Source organism: Zalophus californianus, chromosome 6, assembly GCF_009762305.2.
Source record: "Zalophus californianus isolate mZalCal1 chromosome 6, mZalCal1.pri.v2, whole genome shotgun sequence".
Lineage (NCBI taxonomy): Eukaryota > Metazoa > Chordata > Mammalia > Carnivora > Otariidae > Zalophus > Zalophus californianus.
This window is the reverse complement of record NC_045600.1, coordinates 53,247,500-53,266,658: the sequence shown is the minus strand read 5'-3', so window position 1 is coordinate 53,266,658 and position 19,159 is coordinate 53,247,500.

Genomic DNA, 19,159 nt, shown 5'->3' with positions numbered 1-19,159 from the left:
CCTCATAGCCTCAAAATATACAAAGTTAAAATTGTTAGCTGTATAAAGAGAAATAGATAAATCCACAAGTATCGTGGACTATATTTGTATAGTTTTCTCACTAACAAGATATTAAGCAAACAAAAAACTCATTAAGAATAAGGAAAAATTGATAACACAATAAACAAACCTGATTTAATGCATATCTACAGAACATATCCCCTAATAGCTACAGAGAACACATTATTTTCCAGAACACACAGAAGATTTACTAAAACTGGTCATATACTGGGCAATAAAGCATATATCAATAATTTTCATCAGTTTAATATCATCATATTACCCTCTCAGACCAAATGATTGGAAATTAAAAATAACAATTATAACCAGAATATTTTCAAATGTTCTGAAACTAAGAAATATACTTTCAAGGAGAACCTGGGTGGCTCAGTCCATTAAGCAGCTGCCTTCAGCTCAGGTCCTGATCCTGAGGTCCTGGGATCAAGCACTGCTCAACATGGGAGTCTGCTTCTTCCTCTCCCCCCACCCCTTCCCCTCCCCACTTGTGCACGCTCTCTCTCTCTCTCTCACAAATAAATAAATAAATAAAATCTTTAACAAAAAGAAATATACTATCAAATAACTGTTGGTAAAATAAGAAACTTAAGGGAAATCAGAAAATATTTAAAATAATGAAAAGTAATATATTACATTAAAATTTCTGAACTGCAGTTAGAAGTATTTAGTTGGAAATTTATAGCCTTGTATGCTTATATAAAAAGAAGAAACATTGAAAATGAAGGATATAAACATCCACTTGAATAAGTTATTAAATATATATATAATAAAATGAGATTAGAAGGAAGGAAATTTTGAAAGTAAGAGCAGAAGTTAATGTAATAGAAAACAACCTTAGAATAGAGATCAACAATGGGTTGGAATGCACTAAGTGCTAAGACAAACAATGCCAACATCTCAGTAGATTAACACAATAAAAGTTTATGTGTTGTTCATGTCCAATGAAGGTAATCGGAGTTGAGGGAAAAGCAGACAGGGAACTTTGGTTGTTACAGTCATTCCTTCTCATTCTTTGTATTATGTCTGACATTTCCCCAGAGCCTCTAAGTCCACTAATGAGTTATTTGTATCCAGTCATCAGAAAACTGTTGAGAGCAAGAGATCATGGAGGATTACAAAGAAAGTTGGGTTTTTAATGCTAGGTCTGGGAATGGTCTATATCATTTCTGCGCAACTAGCATTTCTATCTGTATTATAGTGGCTAAAACTTAAACTATAACTTCATGTCTTAGGGATCCTGACAAATTTAGTCGAGTTGCATTTTCTAGAATAACTGAAAAGGGAGGCAACAAAACACTACAGAATCTGACAGAATTGGTTCTTTGAAAAGATAAAAAAACTGATAAGCTTCTATCAATATTAATCAAGAAAAAGGAGGGGCACCTGTGTGGCTCAGTCAGTTGACCATCCAACTCTTGGTTTCAGCTCAGGTCATGATCTCAGGGTCCTGATATCAAGCCCCAAGGCAGGCTCTGCACTCTGTGCAAAGTCTGCTTGAAATTCTTTCCCCTCTTCCCTTTCCCTCTCCCTCTGCTCCTCACCACCCCCACTCATACACTCTCTCTCTCTAAAATAAATAAATAAAATCTAAAAATCAAAAAAAGACAGAAAGAAAAAGGAGAGAAGGCACAACTTAAATAGAGCATTCTACCAGCTTGTCTGTCTAAGGTTTAACAATTTTTACTGGTTTTGTCCGGGAAATCCATGATTTAGAAACCAATGGAAATTTCATTTTCCCTGCTGGAAGGACGTATTATTGGTTCTATGGTAAACTGAGCTCGGGTGCAATCTCAAACCCTGAAAGCATAAGCAACACACATACTTTATACAGCATTCACATCCATAATATGCAAAGAATTCCTACAAATCAATAAAATATGAAAAAAATACTGAACACATGCTTCACAAGAGAGGTAGTGTTAAGTGGTTAACATATTAAAATTGTTCAACTTCATTAACAATCACAGAAATACCAATTTTAATGGACATATTTAAATATATCAGAATAACATATATTAAAAAGCTTGATAATGCCACCAAATATTGATGAAGATATAAAGCAATGGGAACTTTGTAGTGCAAATTTTCCCTCCTTTTATAAATGGTTTGGTATTATCTGGTACAGTAATAGTTTGTATATTCTAGAACACAGCATTCTATTCTTCGATCCAGACATACTCAGTGCCCAGCTATATCAGAAAACGTGCATGAGAATGTATATAACAGCTTTGTTAATAGTCAAAAACTGGAAACATTCCAAATGTCTCTTAACAGAATTGTATATAAATCATGGTATTTTCTTGTAATAGAATAATCTACATGCATCAACATGGATAAATCTCAATAGCATAATTTTTAGTGAAAGAAGGAAGTCAAATAATTGAATTAAACATATGGATGACCCTTTATATATGTATCTCTAAACTACATAATTTGAATGTTATATAAAGGGTCATACTGTATAATGAACTATAAAGAAAAGCAAGAAAATAATTATCACATAAGTCAGAATAGTGGTTACCTCTGGAGGGAGGGCAAGTCTGCCATCAGGGAAGGACACAACAGGAGGTTTTAAGGAACAGGTCATACTCTCTTTCCCATTGTGGTGGTTATAATAGGTATGTTTAATTTCAAATTATTCCTTAATCTAGAATTATACTTTTATAAATTTAGTTGTGTGTATGGTGTTTCACAATAAAAATATGGTATTTGCAATATTTTGATTATATCAGTATATGGAATCAAAAATCAAAAATACTTGAAAATAAATCTAACAAAAGTAGTGCAAAAATTTTGTGGAAAAATTACAAAATTTATGAGGGCTGAAATTAAAGATGGCATAAGTAAATGGAAATACTCTATTTTTATAAATAAAGGACTCAATTTTGTACGGATGTCAAGTCATTCTGTAATCTATTCCAATCAAAGGGTTTTATTGTGCAAATGTGAAGCTGATTATAAAATTCACAGTTAACTGCAGAAGTCCAATGATAGCCGACATATATTTTTTAAAAGGAGGAAATAACAGTAACTATACCACTAGATATCAAGATTTATATGAAATAAAATCAGAACAGATTTTATAGATTCAAAAGCTTTTATAAATAAGAAACTGTGTACAGATTCTAAGAAGAAAAAAATAAGAATTTGATTAAAAAAAGATTTATATGAAACCAAATGGAGAGTCCAGAAACAAATCCATAATGTCAACTGGACATTGATTTATTCTATTATAAACTATTGGAGGAAAGATTGACCTTTCAATAAACAGCTGGGATATTTATTATCCTTAAGGGGAAAAGGAATTCTTTATATTACACCAGTTACAAAACTTAGCCCCATGTGAATTAAAGAACGAAATGTGAAAGACAAAAATATAAAACTTCTAAAGGCAATATATGACAATATTTTTATGATCTTAGGATCATAATTCTTTTTTTAAGATTTATTTACTTATTTTAGAGAGAGAGAGGGTGAGAGAGCCTGTGCATAGAGGGAGGCGCAAAGGAAGAGCAAGAGAATCTTAAGCAGACTCCCAGCTGAGCATGGAGCCCAACAGGGGTCTCATTCTTCCAACCCTGAGATCATGACCTGAGCTGAAATCAAGAGTCAGATGTTTAACTGATTGAGTCACCCAGGTGCCCCTTAGGATCATAATTCTTAAAAAAGTTAAGAGTATAAAAGGAACATTGAAAATTTTTACTAGGTTAAAATTAATTACTCCTATAACTAAAGTTGTTGAAAAGACAAAACACAACTTAGAAAAGACATTTGTCATCCATAGTACTATCAAAGGATTGTAGCTAAAACATATGGAAAGATTTTTTTTTAATCAATAAGAGAAAGGTAAAAAACCTGCTAGAAAGATAAACACATAACATGAAAAAAGTCACAGAAATGAAAACACAAATGACCTAGCCCTAAAGATAGATATTCAACCACATTAATCATCTGAAAAATTCAAATTTCAATAGTTCCCAGCCATCAGATTGGCAGAAAAAGAGGAAATCTGACAACATCAAATGTTGATAGGAATGTGATACCAAAGACACTCAGTGGAAAAATAAACTGGTACACCCACTTTGAAAAATAACCTGGTATTACCTGGTAAAAGTAAAACTATGCAAATCCTATAACATACCAATACATTATATGTTTATATTTTAGCATCCTATAATTTACAACAATCCCATATCACAAAGAATAATTTATGCTTCATTTGTCATCCTTAAATGTGAGGACCAGTTTCTTTCTTCATTGGTTGGCCTAAAAAAAAAAAAAAAAAAAACCAACTAATCCTTTGTCTTTCACACATTTCCTAACTTGTCACACTTTTAAACATTTGCATTTTTATGACAAATGAATAACACAGAATGGGCATTTCCTCTAGCCATCTGATGGAGATGTGAGGTTTGAATTTAAATTATACTGATTTCAAAGATAATGTCATACTATTTTTGAGAGTGATTCTTAAAGGTAAAACCATTTTCATATTAAAAATTACAATGTCATATAAGATTTTGAAGATCAAATATAGTTATTTCTAAGATAAATAGATTATATCATTTTAAAAGATGGTTCTTAAATGTAAAACTACTTTTACATGTAAAATTAAAGATGCACAATATTCCTGGACAAGAAAGCCCTGTAGATAATCAACATAGGTTTTGTTTTCTTCAAATTTCACACAATTATTTTCTTTTACTTCATAAGATCAAAAAAAATAAACTTTTTTCAGTCAATTTGTTGGTATACATGCTGTTATGACAGTAAGTGCTGTTTCCATCTTTCTCAGGTGTTATAAAACTGAGAACTAAATTTGCTCATAACATTTTTTTTAAAAGATTTATTTATTTATTTGAGAGAGAGTCTGAGCAAGAGGGGCAAAGGGAGTGGAAGAGAGAATCTGAAGAAGGTCTGTGTTCAACATGGAGCCTGACTTGGCACTTGATGCCATGACCTTGAAATCACGACCTGAGCCAAAACCAAGAGTCCATCAGTCAACCGACTGCACCACCCAGTTAGAGCTTTCTTCACTTGGAAGTTTTAGTATAATTTTTCTCCTCTTCTCTACCTTTATTTCTTATTGCTTTCTTTGTTGTTCAGTATGTTTGACCATATTTTAAGTACTGCTTTAAGTAAAGGCATATTTGCGTTTACTACTGTGTCAGTTAATTGAGAAATAAAATAAACATTTTTCTCCCTAATATTTGAAATAATATCATTTTGATTGTTATCGGCTATTGGCAAATATTTGTTTTTATTAAACCTTTTGGCGAAGTTGCAAAGTAGAATGAAGATTAGAACATTACTCAAGAAAGTTCTTGAAAAAACTCACTCTGCTTAAAATTTTAGAATTCATAAAATGCTATCAACTGCATACTTCATTTAGTTAGCATATTTAGCCAAATGTAGGAGAATAAGATAATTTGGGTTTTTCATAAATATATGAAATATATATAAGTAAAGAAAAAGTTATTAGAAGTTTTTTTCAATATAGAGGCTTTTATCAAAAATAAATATAGGAATTTAGATATTTTGCCATCAAAAGTAATCATCACATGGCTCTTGGAGTCTAAAGTTAGACCCTACTAAAGTCATTGAAAATGCAAATGATTTGTTTCCTATAAAGGTGTTTTTTATTTTTTTTAATTTTTTTATTTAAATTCAATTAACATATAATGTATTATTAGTTTCCAAGGTAGAGGGTAATGATTCATCAGTCTTATATAATACCCAGTGCTTATTACATCACATGACCTCCTTAATGTTCATCACCCAGTTAGCTCATCCCCGCACACCTCCCCCCTCCAGCAACCCTCAGTTTGTTTCCTATGATTAAGAGACTCTTATGGTTTGTCTACCTCTTTTATTTCATCTTGTTTTATTTTTTCCTCTCTTCCCCTATGATCCTCTGTTTTGTTTCTTAAATTCCACATGTGAGATCATATGATAACTGTCTTTTTCTGATTGACTTATTTCACTTAGCATAATACCCTCTACTTCCATCCATGTCATTGCAAATGGCAAGATTTCATTTTTAAAAAGCTGCTTCTTAGTTTTGTTTCTCTAGCCCTCTAAATTGCCAAATTCCACATTACATTCTTCCATATGTTCACTATTCAGAAATGTATAAAGTAAAACATTTAATAATCCACAAATCCCTATGGCAAATAAGACTGAGAAAAGTTATTTTGAGTCAAAAAACATAATCCTAAGAAAAAAAACTTCTCTTGAGTCACCATATTTAATCACAATGAAAAATGAATACATGGAAAACCCAATTCTTAAGTGAGTCCAACGTGTACTTTTTTGGAAAAATGAAGTATGTGAATGTAAATGAACTGTGAAAAGTTTGAAATCTGTCTGATAAACCCCAGCAAACTCTCCAGAGCTATAATCCCCATTTTAAATACATACTTCTACATACATTTTTATCTGTTTTTAGTCTACAGATGATCACAAAACTTGTTATATAAAATGTAAATGAATATTCAGGGTTTAGGTAATTATTTGTATGAGAATTCGAAGTTCAGAGAGTATAGGCAGCTGTCTGTAGGCCAAAAACTTTTTTGGGGGGGAACAGTTGATGACTTTAACTCTTTACATTGTAATGCCTTATGGTTGTTCCTTACTATGTGTTTATACAGTATCTAGGCAGGCATACTAAATAGATGCACTGACAGATCGTAACTCACTTTAGTTTAGAGAGTAACTTCACATTCACAGTCATCTTCCTAAAATTGAGTACATTAGCCATTGTTAAATGTGTCATTTTCAGAAAGCCTGAAGGCACTACTCTACCATATAAATTAATGACCTGAAAAAGAACTTAAAAATAGATTCTGACAGACTGAAAAGAAACAAAGTTTTCTGAAATTATTTCTACCAATTTTATATTTTGAAATGATAGAAGCAATTTTTCATTTAGATAAAAAATAAGTTTACAACTGGCTAAAAATTTGAACTTGCTTTATTTTTTCAAAAAAATAAGAGAACATATCAGTTATTTTATATCGATTATTTCTTCTTCAATATTATAATCATTTAAAAATACAAATATCTTTCCAGGCATTTCTTTAGTTATATACAAAAAATTTGATATCTTGTAATTTTAGTTTTACAGAATACTAAATATTTGCGATTTTTTTCTTTGTTTCATATGCTATTTAGAAGTATATTGTAAAAAAAAAAAAGCATATTGTAATTACAAAGTACTTGACATTTTTTCAGGTTTATACCCGTTAATAGTTCTGTTTTGATCAGAAATCATACATTGCATGATTTTAATACTTTTTAATTCACTACCTTCTTTATGGCCAAGCATATGGTCCATTTTGGTGATTTTACCATCTGAACTTGAAAAAAAAGGGTGGTGTGTTCTAAAATGTCAATTATTTAAAGTGGCTTGATAATGTTAGTCTTCTGTATCCTTATTGACTTTATTCCCATTTGTTCTATCAACTTATGAGATAGAGGGTTGAAGTTTCCAGATGTAATTATAGATTTGTCTACTTCTCTTTTTAATTTTGTCACCTCCTACTTCATGTATTTTGAAGCTTTGTGACTGTGTGCCTACTCAAACAGGACTGATGAATTTCCTCTTTTAACGTTATGCAATGTTCTTCACCCCTTTAATGTTTTTTATTCTGATATCTATGTTGATATAGTTATTGCAGCTTTCTTAGTTATTTGTTGACTATATCTCCTTTTTCAATTTTATCCTGTGTGTAAATTTATATTTCATGTGAATTTTTTCTAGACATCATAAATTAAAGTCTTGGTTTTTTGTTTTTGTTTTTAATGCAGTGAGACAATATCTGTCTTTTAATTGGTGTTTGGATCATTTATATTTAATGTAATTATTGGTATAATTGGGTTTAAATATCCTAACTTGCTATTTGTTTTTTACATTTCATATTAGTTTTTTGTTCTTTCTAACATCTTTACATGTATGTAGGATTTTTTTTATTTTTTTAAATTATTTTATCTCCACTATTGGCTTAGTAAATATAGGTCTACTTTTTATTATTTTTTTTAGTAATTGTGCTAGGGCTTTATATATATATGTATATATATATATATATATATATACATATATAAAACCTTTAAATGATATTACACTACTTTACCTATAATGTTAGACCCTTATAATAGTATACTCTCAGCTGTGTGATTTGTTAGATTCCCTTTTTGCTGCTGCAGTGATAATAAAAGCCCATGTTAAGAAGAAGACTCCATTAGCCTCGGTTAACAGAGTCTACCAAAAGCAGATCACCTGTACTGACCTGTGGTAAATTCACAGCATGGTATTGTGTGAAGCTACTGAGATTTGAGGGCTGTTTGTTACTGCACAACACAGCATGTCTTTGCTCTCACAGAGATACTCTTTTTAACACCTGAATTCCCCAACACCACTCGAACTCATTCTGTTAGGACTCAAACAGCTCTCTATACCATCTTTTGGCTATAATTTTAAATTGCTCCAGGCTTTCTCTCTCATATATAGTTAACATTAGATCTAAGTGAAGTTCTCATACATCCCTGATCTTGATGTAAATAGGTATGTATTTTTGATCCCATTGCAAATCTCTTTATTGCTATCATAGAATGGTCAGCCAGCTTTAGGTATTCTGTGTTTTGTTTTTAGGTACTTTTGTGTCTTAAATGCTATCCACCATGTCCCCAAACTATCAAGCTTCTGTGTGCTTTTCTCAAAGCCCCTCACTAAGATCTTCAACTTCAACGCTGTTTTTAGTACCTCGTTCTGTTCACAATTATCAAATTGTTACTTCCTCCTTAGCAAGTTAGGCATAAGCCACCTAGCAACTCACTTGGGAATGCACTTAACATTGTTTTTTCTTCTTTTGATATTTTGAGGCTTTGGCCTTATTACAATACCTTGTTTTTCAACAATAATTAAATCTAAAAGAGAAAATCTAAAAACTACCATCAGTTTCAATAAAGAAGGAAAACATTTCACAGGATCAGAAAAGAAAGAAATCTGAAGGGTTAAGAGTTAAGATAAAAAGAAATGAAGACAGGGACACCTGGGTGGCTCAGTCATTAAGTGTCTGCCTTCAGCTCAGGTCATGATCCTGGGGTCCTGGGATCAAGCCCTGCATCAGGCTCCCTGCTCAGTGGGGGGGTGTGCTTCTCCCTCTCCCACTCCCCTTGCTTGTGTTCCCTCTCTCACTGTCTCTCTCTGTCAAATAAATAAATAAAATCTTAAATAAAAGAAATCAAGACAATTTTTGCTTTTACAAAAAAAAAAGGCAAAAAGCAGAAGTGTGTTCAGTGTTGATATCCCAATGAGCCATTATACAGGCAGTGCACACCTCAAGCAGTGAGTGTGGCATCATCAAGCTCTTTCTCCCAAACCTACAGTCAGGACCTCAGCATCAGGCCACAATAGCTTTGAATTTTGTCTGTAAGCATCTGTGCTTTATCTTGATTTATTTTGTGTCTGCTTTAGCAGGATGTGTCCTAAGGTACCAGAAAAGCCTAACAGAGGTTATTTTGGGGGTCTGGGAATGCTCAAAAATTTTTTTCATATAAATTAGTGATGATTATTCTTTATGCCATTTTGGATTATGGGAATTTTCATAGGAATGCTATGTTTTTGGATAGCAGGGTAAACCCATACTTTGCTGGCATATAATTGATTACAGGAGTCCCTATGAGCCTCCGTATTTCTGTGGTATCAGTTATAGTGTCTCCTCTTTCATTAAAAATTTATTTGAGTCCTCTTTGTTTTTTTACTGGTCAGTCTAGCTAAAGGTTTGTCTGTTTTCTTTATCTTTTCAAAGAATTCTTAGTCTTGCAGGTCTTTTCTATCATTTTTCTAAACTCAATTTCAATTTCTGTGATAATTTTTATTCTGTCTTTCTGCTAACTTTGGGCTCAATTTATTCTTTTTCTAGTTTCTTGAAGTGTAATGTTAGGTTTGAGCTCTTTTTTATTAACATATGATTATATAGCTATTAACTTCCTTCTTAGAACTGCTTTCGTTGCATCCCATAAATTTTAGTATGTGTGTTTCTATTATCATTTGTTTCAAAATATATTTGGGGGCACCTGGGTGGCACAGTCAGCTAAGCGTCGGACTTCTGGCTTCTGCTCAGGTCATGATCACAGGGTCGTGGGATCAAGTCCTGTGTTGGCCTCCCTGCTCAGCAGGGAGTCTGCTTAGGATTTTCTCTCCCCTCTCCCTCTACCCCACCCTCTGTACTCTCTCTCTCTCTAAAAATAAATAAATCTTTAAAAAAATACATTTATTTTTTATTTACCTTCTGATTACTTCTTTGATCCAATGATTGTAGGGGAGTGTGTTAACATCCTCACATCTGAGAATTTTCAGTTTTCTTCTTATTGTTGATTTCTAGTTTTATAACACTGTGTTTGGAAACAATACTTGACATGATTTCTATCTCCCTGAATGTGTTGAGACTTCTTTGGTGGCCTAACATAGGATCTATCCTAGAAAATGTTCCATGTACACTTGAGAAGAATGTATATTCCATTACTGGTGGATGGACTATCTTATATATGGTGTTAGGTTCATTTGGTCTATATGTTGTTCAAATGCAATTTCTTTATTGGTTCTCCATCCAGATGACATATTCATTGTTGAGAGTGCAGTATTAGTCTGCAAATATTATTGTGTTTGCTGTTTATCTCACCTTTTAGTTCTGTATTTATTTTATAAATTTATGTGCTTCACTGTGGGGTACATAAATATATATAATTATTATATCATTATTATTCACCTCTTCATCATTATATAATGGCATTTTTTGTGACCAATTTTTAGCTTAAAGTCTATTTTGTCTAATATAAATATAGCTATGGCTGCCTTCTTTTTGCTACTCTTGGCTTTTTTATTCAAATATAATTAAAACAGTGTTATATTAGTTTCACATGTACAATATAATGATTCAACAATTCTGTACATTCCTCAGTGTTCATCATGATAAGTGTACTCTTAATCTCCTTTACCTTTTTCACCCATCCTCCCCACCCACTTCCTCTCTGGCAACCAATAGTTTGTTCTCTATTTTTAAGATGGTTTTTCTTTTTAAAAGTTTTCTTCATTTGTTTTGTTTCTTAAATTCCACATATGAGTGAAATCATATGATATCTGTCTTTCTCTGACTAACTTGATTCATTCAGCATTATACCACCCATGTTGTTGCAAATGGAAAGATTTCATCGTTTTTATGGCTGAGTAACATTCCATTGTGTATATATACCACCTCTTCTTTATCCATTCATCTATGGATGGACACATGGGTTGATTCCATGTCTTGGCAATTGTAAATAATGCTGCAATAGACATAGGGGTGTATATATCTTTTTGAATTAGTGTTTTCATATTCTTTGGATAAATGCTCAGCATTGGAATTACTGGATTATATGGTAATTTTATTTTTAATTTTTTGAGAAACCTCCATACTATTTTTCACAGGGCTGCACCAGTTCGCATTCCCACAATGCACAATGGTTCCTTTTTTCCACATAATCACCAACACTTGCTTCTTGTGTTTTCGATTTTAGCCATTCTGAAGGTGTGAGGTGATATACCACTGTGGCTTTGATTTGCATTCCCCTGATGATTAGTGATGTTGAGAATCTTTTCATGTGTCTGTTGGCCATCTGTGTGTCTTCTTTGGAAAAATGTCTGTTCATGTCTTCTGCCCATTTTTAATTGGATTATTTGGTTTTTTGGTGTTGAATTGTATAATTTCATCATATATTTTGGATATTAACCCCTTATCAAATATATCACTTCTAAACATCTCCCATTTAGTAGGTTGTGTTTTAGTTTTGTTGATAGTTTCCTTTGCTGTGCAGAAACTTTTATTTTGATGTTCCCAATAGTTTATTTTTGCTTCTGTTTCCCTTGCCTCAGGAGACGTATCTAGGAAAATGTTGCTATGGCTGATGTCAAAGATGTTACTGACTGTGTCTTCTTCTAGAAATTTTATTGTTTCAGGTCTCACATTTAGGTCTTTAATCCTTTGTGTACAGTGTAAAAAAGTGATCCATGTAGCTTTACATGTAGCTGTCCAGTTTTCCCAATGCCATTTGTTGAAGAGACTGTCTTTTCCCATTGTATATTCTTGCCTCTTTTATAATAGATAAATTGATCATATAATTGTGGATTTACTTCTGGAAACTCTACTCTGTTTAATTGATCTATATGTCTATTTTTGTTCTGGTACTGTACTGTTTTCATTACTACAGCTTTGTAGGAATCTTGAAATCTGGATTGTAATCCCTCCAACTTTGTTCTTCTTTCTCAAGATGCTTTGGTTACTCAGGATCTTTTGTGAAATGGTGTTGGTATTTTGATAGGGATTGTAGTTGCTTTAGGTGGTAATGACATTTTAACAATACTGATTCTCCCAATCCATGAGCGTGGAATACCTTTCCGTTTTTTTTGTTTCATCTTCAATTTCTTTTATCAGTGTGTTATAATTTTCAGAGTACAAATCTTTCACATCCTTGGTTAAGTTTATTTCTAAGTATTTTATTATTTTTGGTGCAACTGTAAGTGGGATTGTTTTCTTAATTTTGCTTTCTGATAATTCATTATCACTGTATAAAAATGCAACAGAATTCTGCATATTAGTTCTGTATCCTGAAGCCTTACTTAATTCATTTACAGTTCTAGTTTTTTGGTGGAGTATGTAGGGCTTTCTATATGTAGTATCATGTCATGTGCAAATAGTGGAAGTTTTACTTCTTCCTTACAAATTTGGATCCCTTTTTAAGATTTATTTATTTAAGAGAGAGAGAGCATGTGTGCAAGAGGGGGAGGGGCAGAGAGAGAAAGACAGAATCTCAGGCAGACCCTGGGCTGAGCCTGGAGCCCCACATGGGGCTTGATCCCACAACCCTGAAATAATGACCAGAGCCAAAACCAAGAGTCAGATGCTTAGCCTACTGAGCGACCCAGGAACCCCCCCCCTTTTTAAGGGGATGCCTTTTATTTCTTTTTCTTATCAGATTGTTGTGGCCAGGACTTCCAGTACTATGTTGACAAAGTGATGAGTGGACATCACTGTCTTGCTTCTGATCTTAAAGGAAAAGCTCTCAGTTTTTCAAAATTGAGTATGATGTTAGCTGTGGGTTTTTCATATATGGCCTTTATTATACTGAGGTATGTTCCCCTCTAAAACCACTTTCTCAAGAGTTTTTATCATCAATGGATGTTGTACTTTATCAAATGCTTTCTCTGCATCTCTTGAGATGATCATATGGTTTTTAACATTTCTCTTTTTAATATGATATATCATACTGATTGATTTGCAAATATTGAGCCAAAGGCATCCTTGGGATAAATCCCACTTGATCATGGTGAATGATTTTTTTTAAATGCATTGTTGGATTCAGTTTGCTAATATTTTGCTGACGATTTTTGCATCTATGTTCATCAGAGATATTGTCCTGTAGTTTGCTTTTTTGTAGTGTCTTTATCTGGTTTTGGCATTGGGGGTGATGTTCTCCCTACATGGTCCCCTGAGATGCTTTCACTGGTGGTAGAGCCTGCAGTCAGACCAGATATCTGCCCCTAGTCTATCTGTTGGGGAAGCAGTGGTCCTGAACTATAGGGCTCTCTCCTTATACTGCTCCCTGTGAGGTTTTGTTGGTGGGTGGGGCTGGCAGTCAGGTAAGATGTGTGCCCCCAGCCCACAGCTGGGGCTGCAGTAAACTGTTGTGTTTGGTTATCTTCTCCTCTCCCCAGGGCAAGAGTCACCTTGGAGTGGAGCTGGTCACTGTAGTGCTGCTTGCAGAATGAGACATGTTAGGCAGAACTTTGAAGGGACTCCCACTGAGTCAGGTAGGTTCACGGGGGGGGGGGGGGGGGCAGCTGCACAGTTTTAGTAAAGTAGGCACTGGTCCCTACCAGGACTCCTTACAGGGTGAGACCCGGCTAGAGCTGCTTTGGAGGGACGCCTGCGAGTGAGGCAAGTAGGATGAGGCAGAGCAGGAGAATATGGGGGTGGGATACACAGTGTTAGCAAGCTATGTGGAGTGTGTCCGTGCTGGTTCCTGGAGATGTCCTGGTATCTAGGCTGGGGTGGGGAGAAAAATGGTGCCTGCAAGGTCTTTTGTTCTCGGAGAAGTATCCTTAAGAATCCCTGCCCCTCTAGTGCATATTCTGAGAATAGCAAATAAATCTCCTTCCTGTATACCCCAGGAGCTTGCTTCTCAAACTGCTGCTTCTATGCTGTATCTCAGTGGGGTTGTTTGTTGTGCTGTTTTGTTTGTTTTTTTAATTTTAGGTAGTTAACATACAGTGCAATATTGGTTTCTTGAGTAGAATTCCGTGATTCATCACTTACATACAGTACCCAGTGTTCATCATAACAAGTGTAGGGACTCGGTTCCCTATCACCCTCTGGCTCTCCCAGTACTGAGTCTACTGATTTTTAAAGTACCTACAGTTAAGCCCCACTGACTATAAAAATCCCACTGGTTTTTAAATCCAAATGTTATGGGGACTTGTCTTTCCAGTGCAGGTCCTCTGTCCCTGCAGTAGGGTCTGTTCCTCTCCCTTCTCCGTGCTTGTGGTATCCCTCCAGTTTGTGGTTAGTCTCATAGGAAGTTTAGTTCCCTACCAGATCTCTGCCCCTCCTACCATTTCTGATGTGGCCTCTTCTCTAAGATTAACTGTGGAGGGTCTGTTCTGCTAGTTTTTGGGTCACTTTCTGGGTTAGTTCCACTCATGTGGCTGTTATCTAGCTGTATTCATGAGATGAGGTGAGCTCTTTCATATCACAGGTTAATCCTTAATTAGGATATGCAAAGCTACAGAACAAATAGTTAAATATCTACTGTCCAAGTAGTAATTATAATTTCTATAATTCAGTGCATTTTCCAAAGTGTTCTCATCCTGGAATGTATATAATGTGAAAGGAATTTCAAGAGTAGATGAACTGTGCCCAAATAAAATAATTATGTTTAAAAAGTAAAATATTTTCATTATATCATTTATTCAACTGCAATGAGCTAGAAATTGAAGAAAGTACTAGTGATAAAATCACAAATAAGATGTTGCTTATGCCCTGAAAATCTAGATCTGAATCCATTGGCATTTGCAACTATGTATCACTAGGTTCAGTTACTTACATATTTTGAGCCTTAATTTTCTAAAGTTCTATTATGGCAACCATGTCTTTCTTACTATGTAAGCTTTAATGCATTGCAAAAATGCTTCACACAAAATAGATGATTAATATATGTGTAAAAGGAATGAATATATAAAACAATGTAACTTTTTGAGATATCATAAAGATTAAATAAGAAAATGCATAAAAACACTTAATATAGGCATGTATGCTAAAGTGACTGAATTTTATAATGACCATTAAAGAAATACTAACAAAATCAAAAAGGGGCACCAAGGATGGAATGGAATGGTGAATTCTCTGCTAGGGAGGTAGTGAAGGCTACAGAAAAGATTTCACAGACAAGGTTGATCAAACTCAGTGTTAAAAGCACTTTATAGAAAGATGGTGCTAAAGGGTTTTCCAGATGGTAGGACCAGTGTTATTAGCAAAAGTAAGAAAAAAACAAACAAAGAAAGAAAAAGAGACAGGCTAGAAGATAAAGGCAGAGCCTTTGTGTGCTAATATCATGGAGTTTAGCCTATATCTAATATGCACTGATTTTAATTTCTGAATAATCAATCTGTCAGCAGAGTAGAAAATGTATTAGGGAAAGACAAACCTCCAAGAAGAGAGACTAATTTGGGACTATTCTAGTAATTCAAGCACAATATGATAGATGCTTTAATTATAAGTAGCTCTAAAGATAGAAACGAAAGGCTAGAAATGATATAGGATAAGGAAGTTGAATATATAAAACTTGATGATTGAATGGGGGTAAAGAATGAAGGATAGGGAGGTATCAATTATAAATATAAGAAATAGAAAGTTATTGATAGTTTTTGACTAAAGAGTGAAAGAACCAGATTTGTATTTTTAAAAAATCATTCTACACAATTCACACCCAGCCACCCCATCCCTCCCACCCCCCACCACTCCAGCAACCCTCAGTTTGTTTCCTGAGATTAAGAATTCCTCATACCAGTGAGATCATATGATACATGTCTTTCTCTGATTGACTTATTTCTCTTTAGCCTGGTGATGGGTATTAAAGAGGGCACGTACCGCATGGAGCACTGGGTGTTATACACGAACAATGAATCATGGAACACTACATCAAAAACTAATGATGTAATGTATTGTGATTAACATAATAAAATTTTTCAAAAATGTAAAAAAAATAAATAAAGAGGGGGTTAGATATGTATCACCGAAAAGAAAAAAAAGAATCTGACAAAGGTGACATTTCAAATAAAGGAGAAATTATGAATTATTCAATAAAAATCATTTTAAAGAATGTATTTGGGATAAAGGGGAGACTGGAGGTAAGGAAACAGTTTAAGAGACAAATGCAACGTTTCAGATAAAAGTTGTTTGTAATCCAAAGTAATATAAATGGATTAAAGCAACATATTATAAATCCTTTGCTAAGATTCATCAATTCCCCTAAACTGTTCAGCACTTCAGGTAATTCACATGGAAATGAATGGTAGAGTCAGACATAGCCCAGGAATATATCTCTAATAACTTTGAATATTTGGAGAAGAATCTGAAAATTTTAGGCATCTGTGTACTTTACATGCTTTTCCACTTGAAACTAATTAATTTGGAAGGGAAGATACATCAAATGAAAAGCAGAATTTCTTATTTTGGACCATGACTGAGTAAAGAAATTCAAAATAACAAAGGTTATGTCTTTTTTTTTTTAAAGATTTTATTTATTTATTTGACACAGAGAGAGAGAGCACAAGTAGGCAGAACGGCAGGCAGAGGGAGAGGGAAAAGCAGGCCCCCCACAGAGCAGGGAGCCCGATGCAGGACTTGATCCCAGGGCCCTGGGATCATGACCTAAGCCGAAGGCAAACACTTAACCAACTGAGCCACCCGGGTGCCCGGTTATGTCTTAATACCTAGGAAAAATGTGTTTATTTAGTAAACGTGTACTGATATACTATTTTACATTAAGTTCTATGTGTGGCATATATTGATACACACACATATATAGTACATATATTTCCTTTACATATAAATCATATGGATATGGCTATATATATTTATATAACTCTGACTTTGTAACACAAAATTATAGCAGATAGTGTAATTAAATGTTTTGTCATAATTATGTAATAGGATTTCAGTAGAAACACAAGAGAAGGTACATAAAAGTCTGCGTGTGGCACTAAGTTCAATACAGTAGGTAACATCTGAACTGAGACCTAGATGATGAATAGGAAGCTGAAGCATAAATTAGTGATAGATCCATGTTAGAAAAAAACAGCAAAGGCAGAAGTATAAATATTATTAATTCAAACCACCAAAATGAGGACTATAAGAGGATGGAAGGAGGAATGAGCTTAGTTTAATGGCAAACCAGGAATTTTGGATTTCATCCTGTGAGAATGGGGAGACTCTGAGCTTTGAGGAGAGGGTTATCATCACATTTCCAGTTCAGAAAGAGGCTCCACAACAATATTAGAGTAAATCAGAGCATCAGGATTAAAGATGAAAAGAAAGAACATGATCTCTGCTCTCATACCACTGGAGAAGGAACAGATCTGGAACAAAAAATTAGTTCATTTTGGGTTAAATGTCAATATGGAACACCCAAGTGAAGACCATCCTTAGCCTCAGGCAAAAGAGCCCCAGTGTGGGGCCTGCTCTTTAGAGGACTTCACATTACACACACACACACACACATACACACACACACACACACACACACAAATCTGTTAAAGCATTAACACCTAGATAGATACCTCTATCTCTTGGATCTCGTGCTAGCACAAACTGTAGCCCTAAATTTTTGCTCTCATTACTAAGTCGGCTTATTCTCCAGAACAATGGTTTTCCATATCTTTTGATTTATACCAATTATACAAAAGATGATTGTGTCCAAATACCACAAAAGTTTATGGATTAGAACTTAAACATCTCCAAATAAAAGTTTGAAGGGCATGAAGTAGTTTCATCAGTTCTCACTTTCTTCTTTCAGCCATGCAAACAGCATTTCCTAAAAGGGCTTCTCTTTCAGAATGGGTCCTAGACTAATAAGATACAAAGAGCCAGAGCAGCAAACCAACAGTGGTTGACATGTAACATGAGCAAGAAATAAGTGCTTGTTGCTATAATCTGCTGAGACTTGGGGGTTATTTATTACTGCAGTGAAGCTAATGAGAAAACCTTTTAAAGAATCTTTGTTGTGAAAAGAAACTGTCAGCTCTAAGGAGACTTGGGACAGAAGAATTATATTAAGATAGTAGAGAACTGAATGTGTTAAAATTCTGATCTACTGTAAGGCCCTGTTAAAAAAAAGGATATTGACATACAAGAGAAGGAATAAGCCTCAGAAAGTAAGGCCCCCGAGAAAGTGAGGTGACATGGAGTTCAGAGGAGAGATGGAAGGGTTCAGTGGAAAGGAACATGTTTTCCTCTGCAACTATCAGCCAGTAGGAAATACTGAGTGCAGATGTAGGTAAGTTGGTAGGTGAGAGAAAAGGAAAACTCACTGTGTACCTTTACTCTCACACCACTACCACACTCACAACACTTCTGACACCAGATGAACAGGTTTTCCACACCAAGCAATTCTGACACTAACTGCTTGGAAATTAACAATTCCTCCCAAGATTCATGTAGGGTTGGTGTTTTGCCAGGCTAGTGCAATAGGATAACGGTGATACAGATCTCTGAGGATATTGGTGAGAGAAGTATCAAAGTGATGAAAATGATACTTAAAACTGAGGAAGTAAGGAGTAAAATGCTAATATTAAAAAAAGAAAGAAAAAACAGCAAGCAATGGGCATCCTCTACAGGTTCGATGAAGAAGATAACTGAAGTAATTGAATAAAAGTGGGTTATAAGAAGTTGTGGTGATGGGATATTTAAATAGATAAAATAGCCAAAGAATGATTTCCTACTGATATTTCCAAGTTTTATGTAGAATAGTTTATGACATCCATTCAAATTTCCCTTCTACGTCACTACAG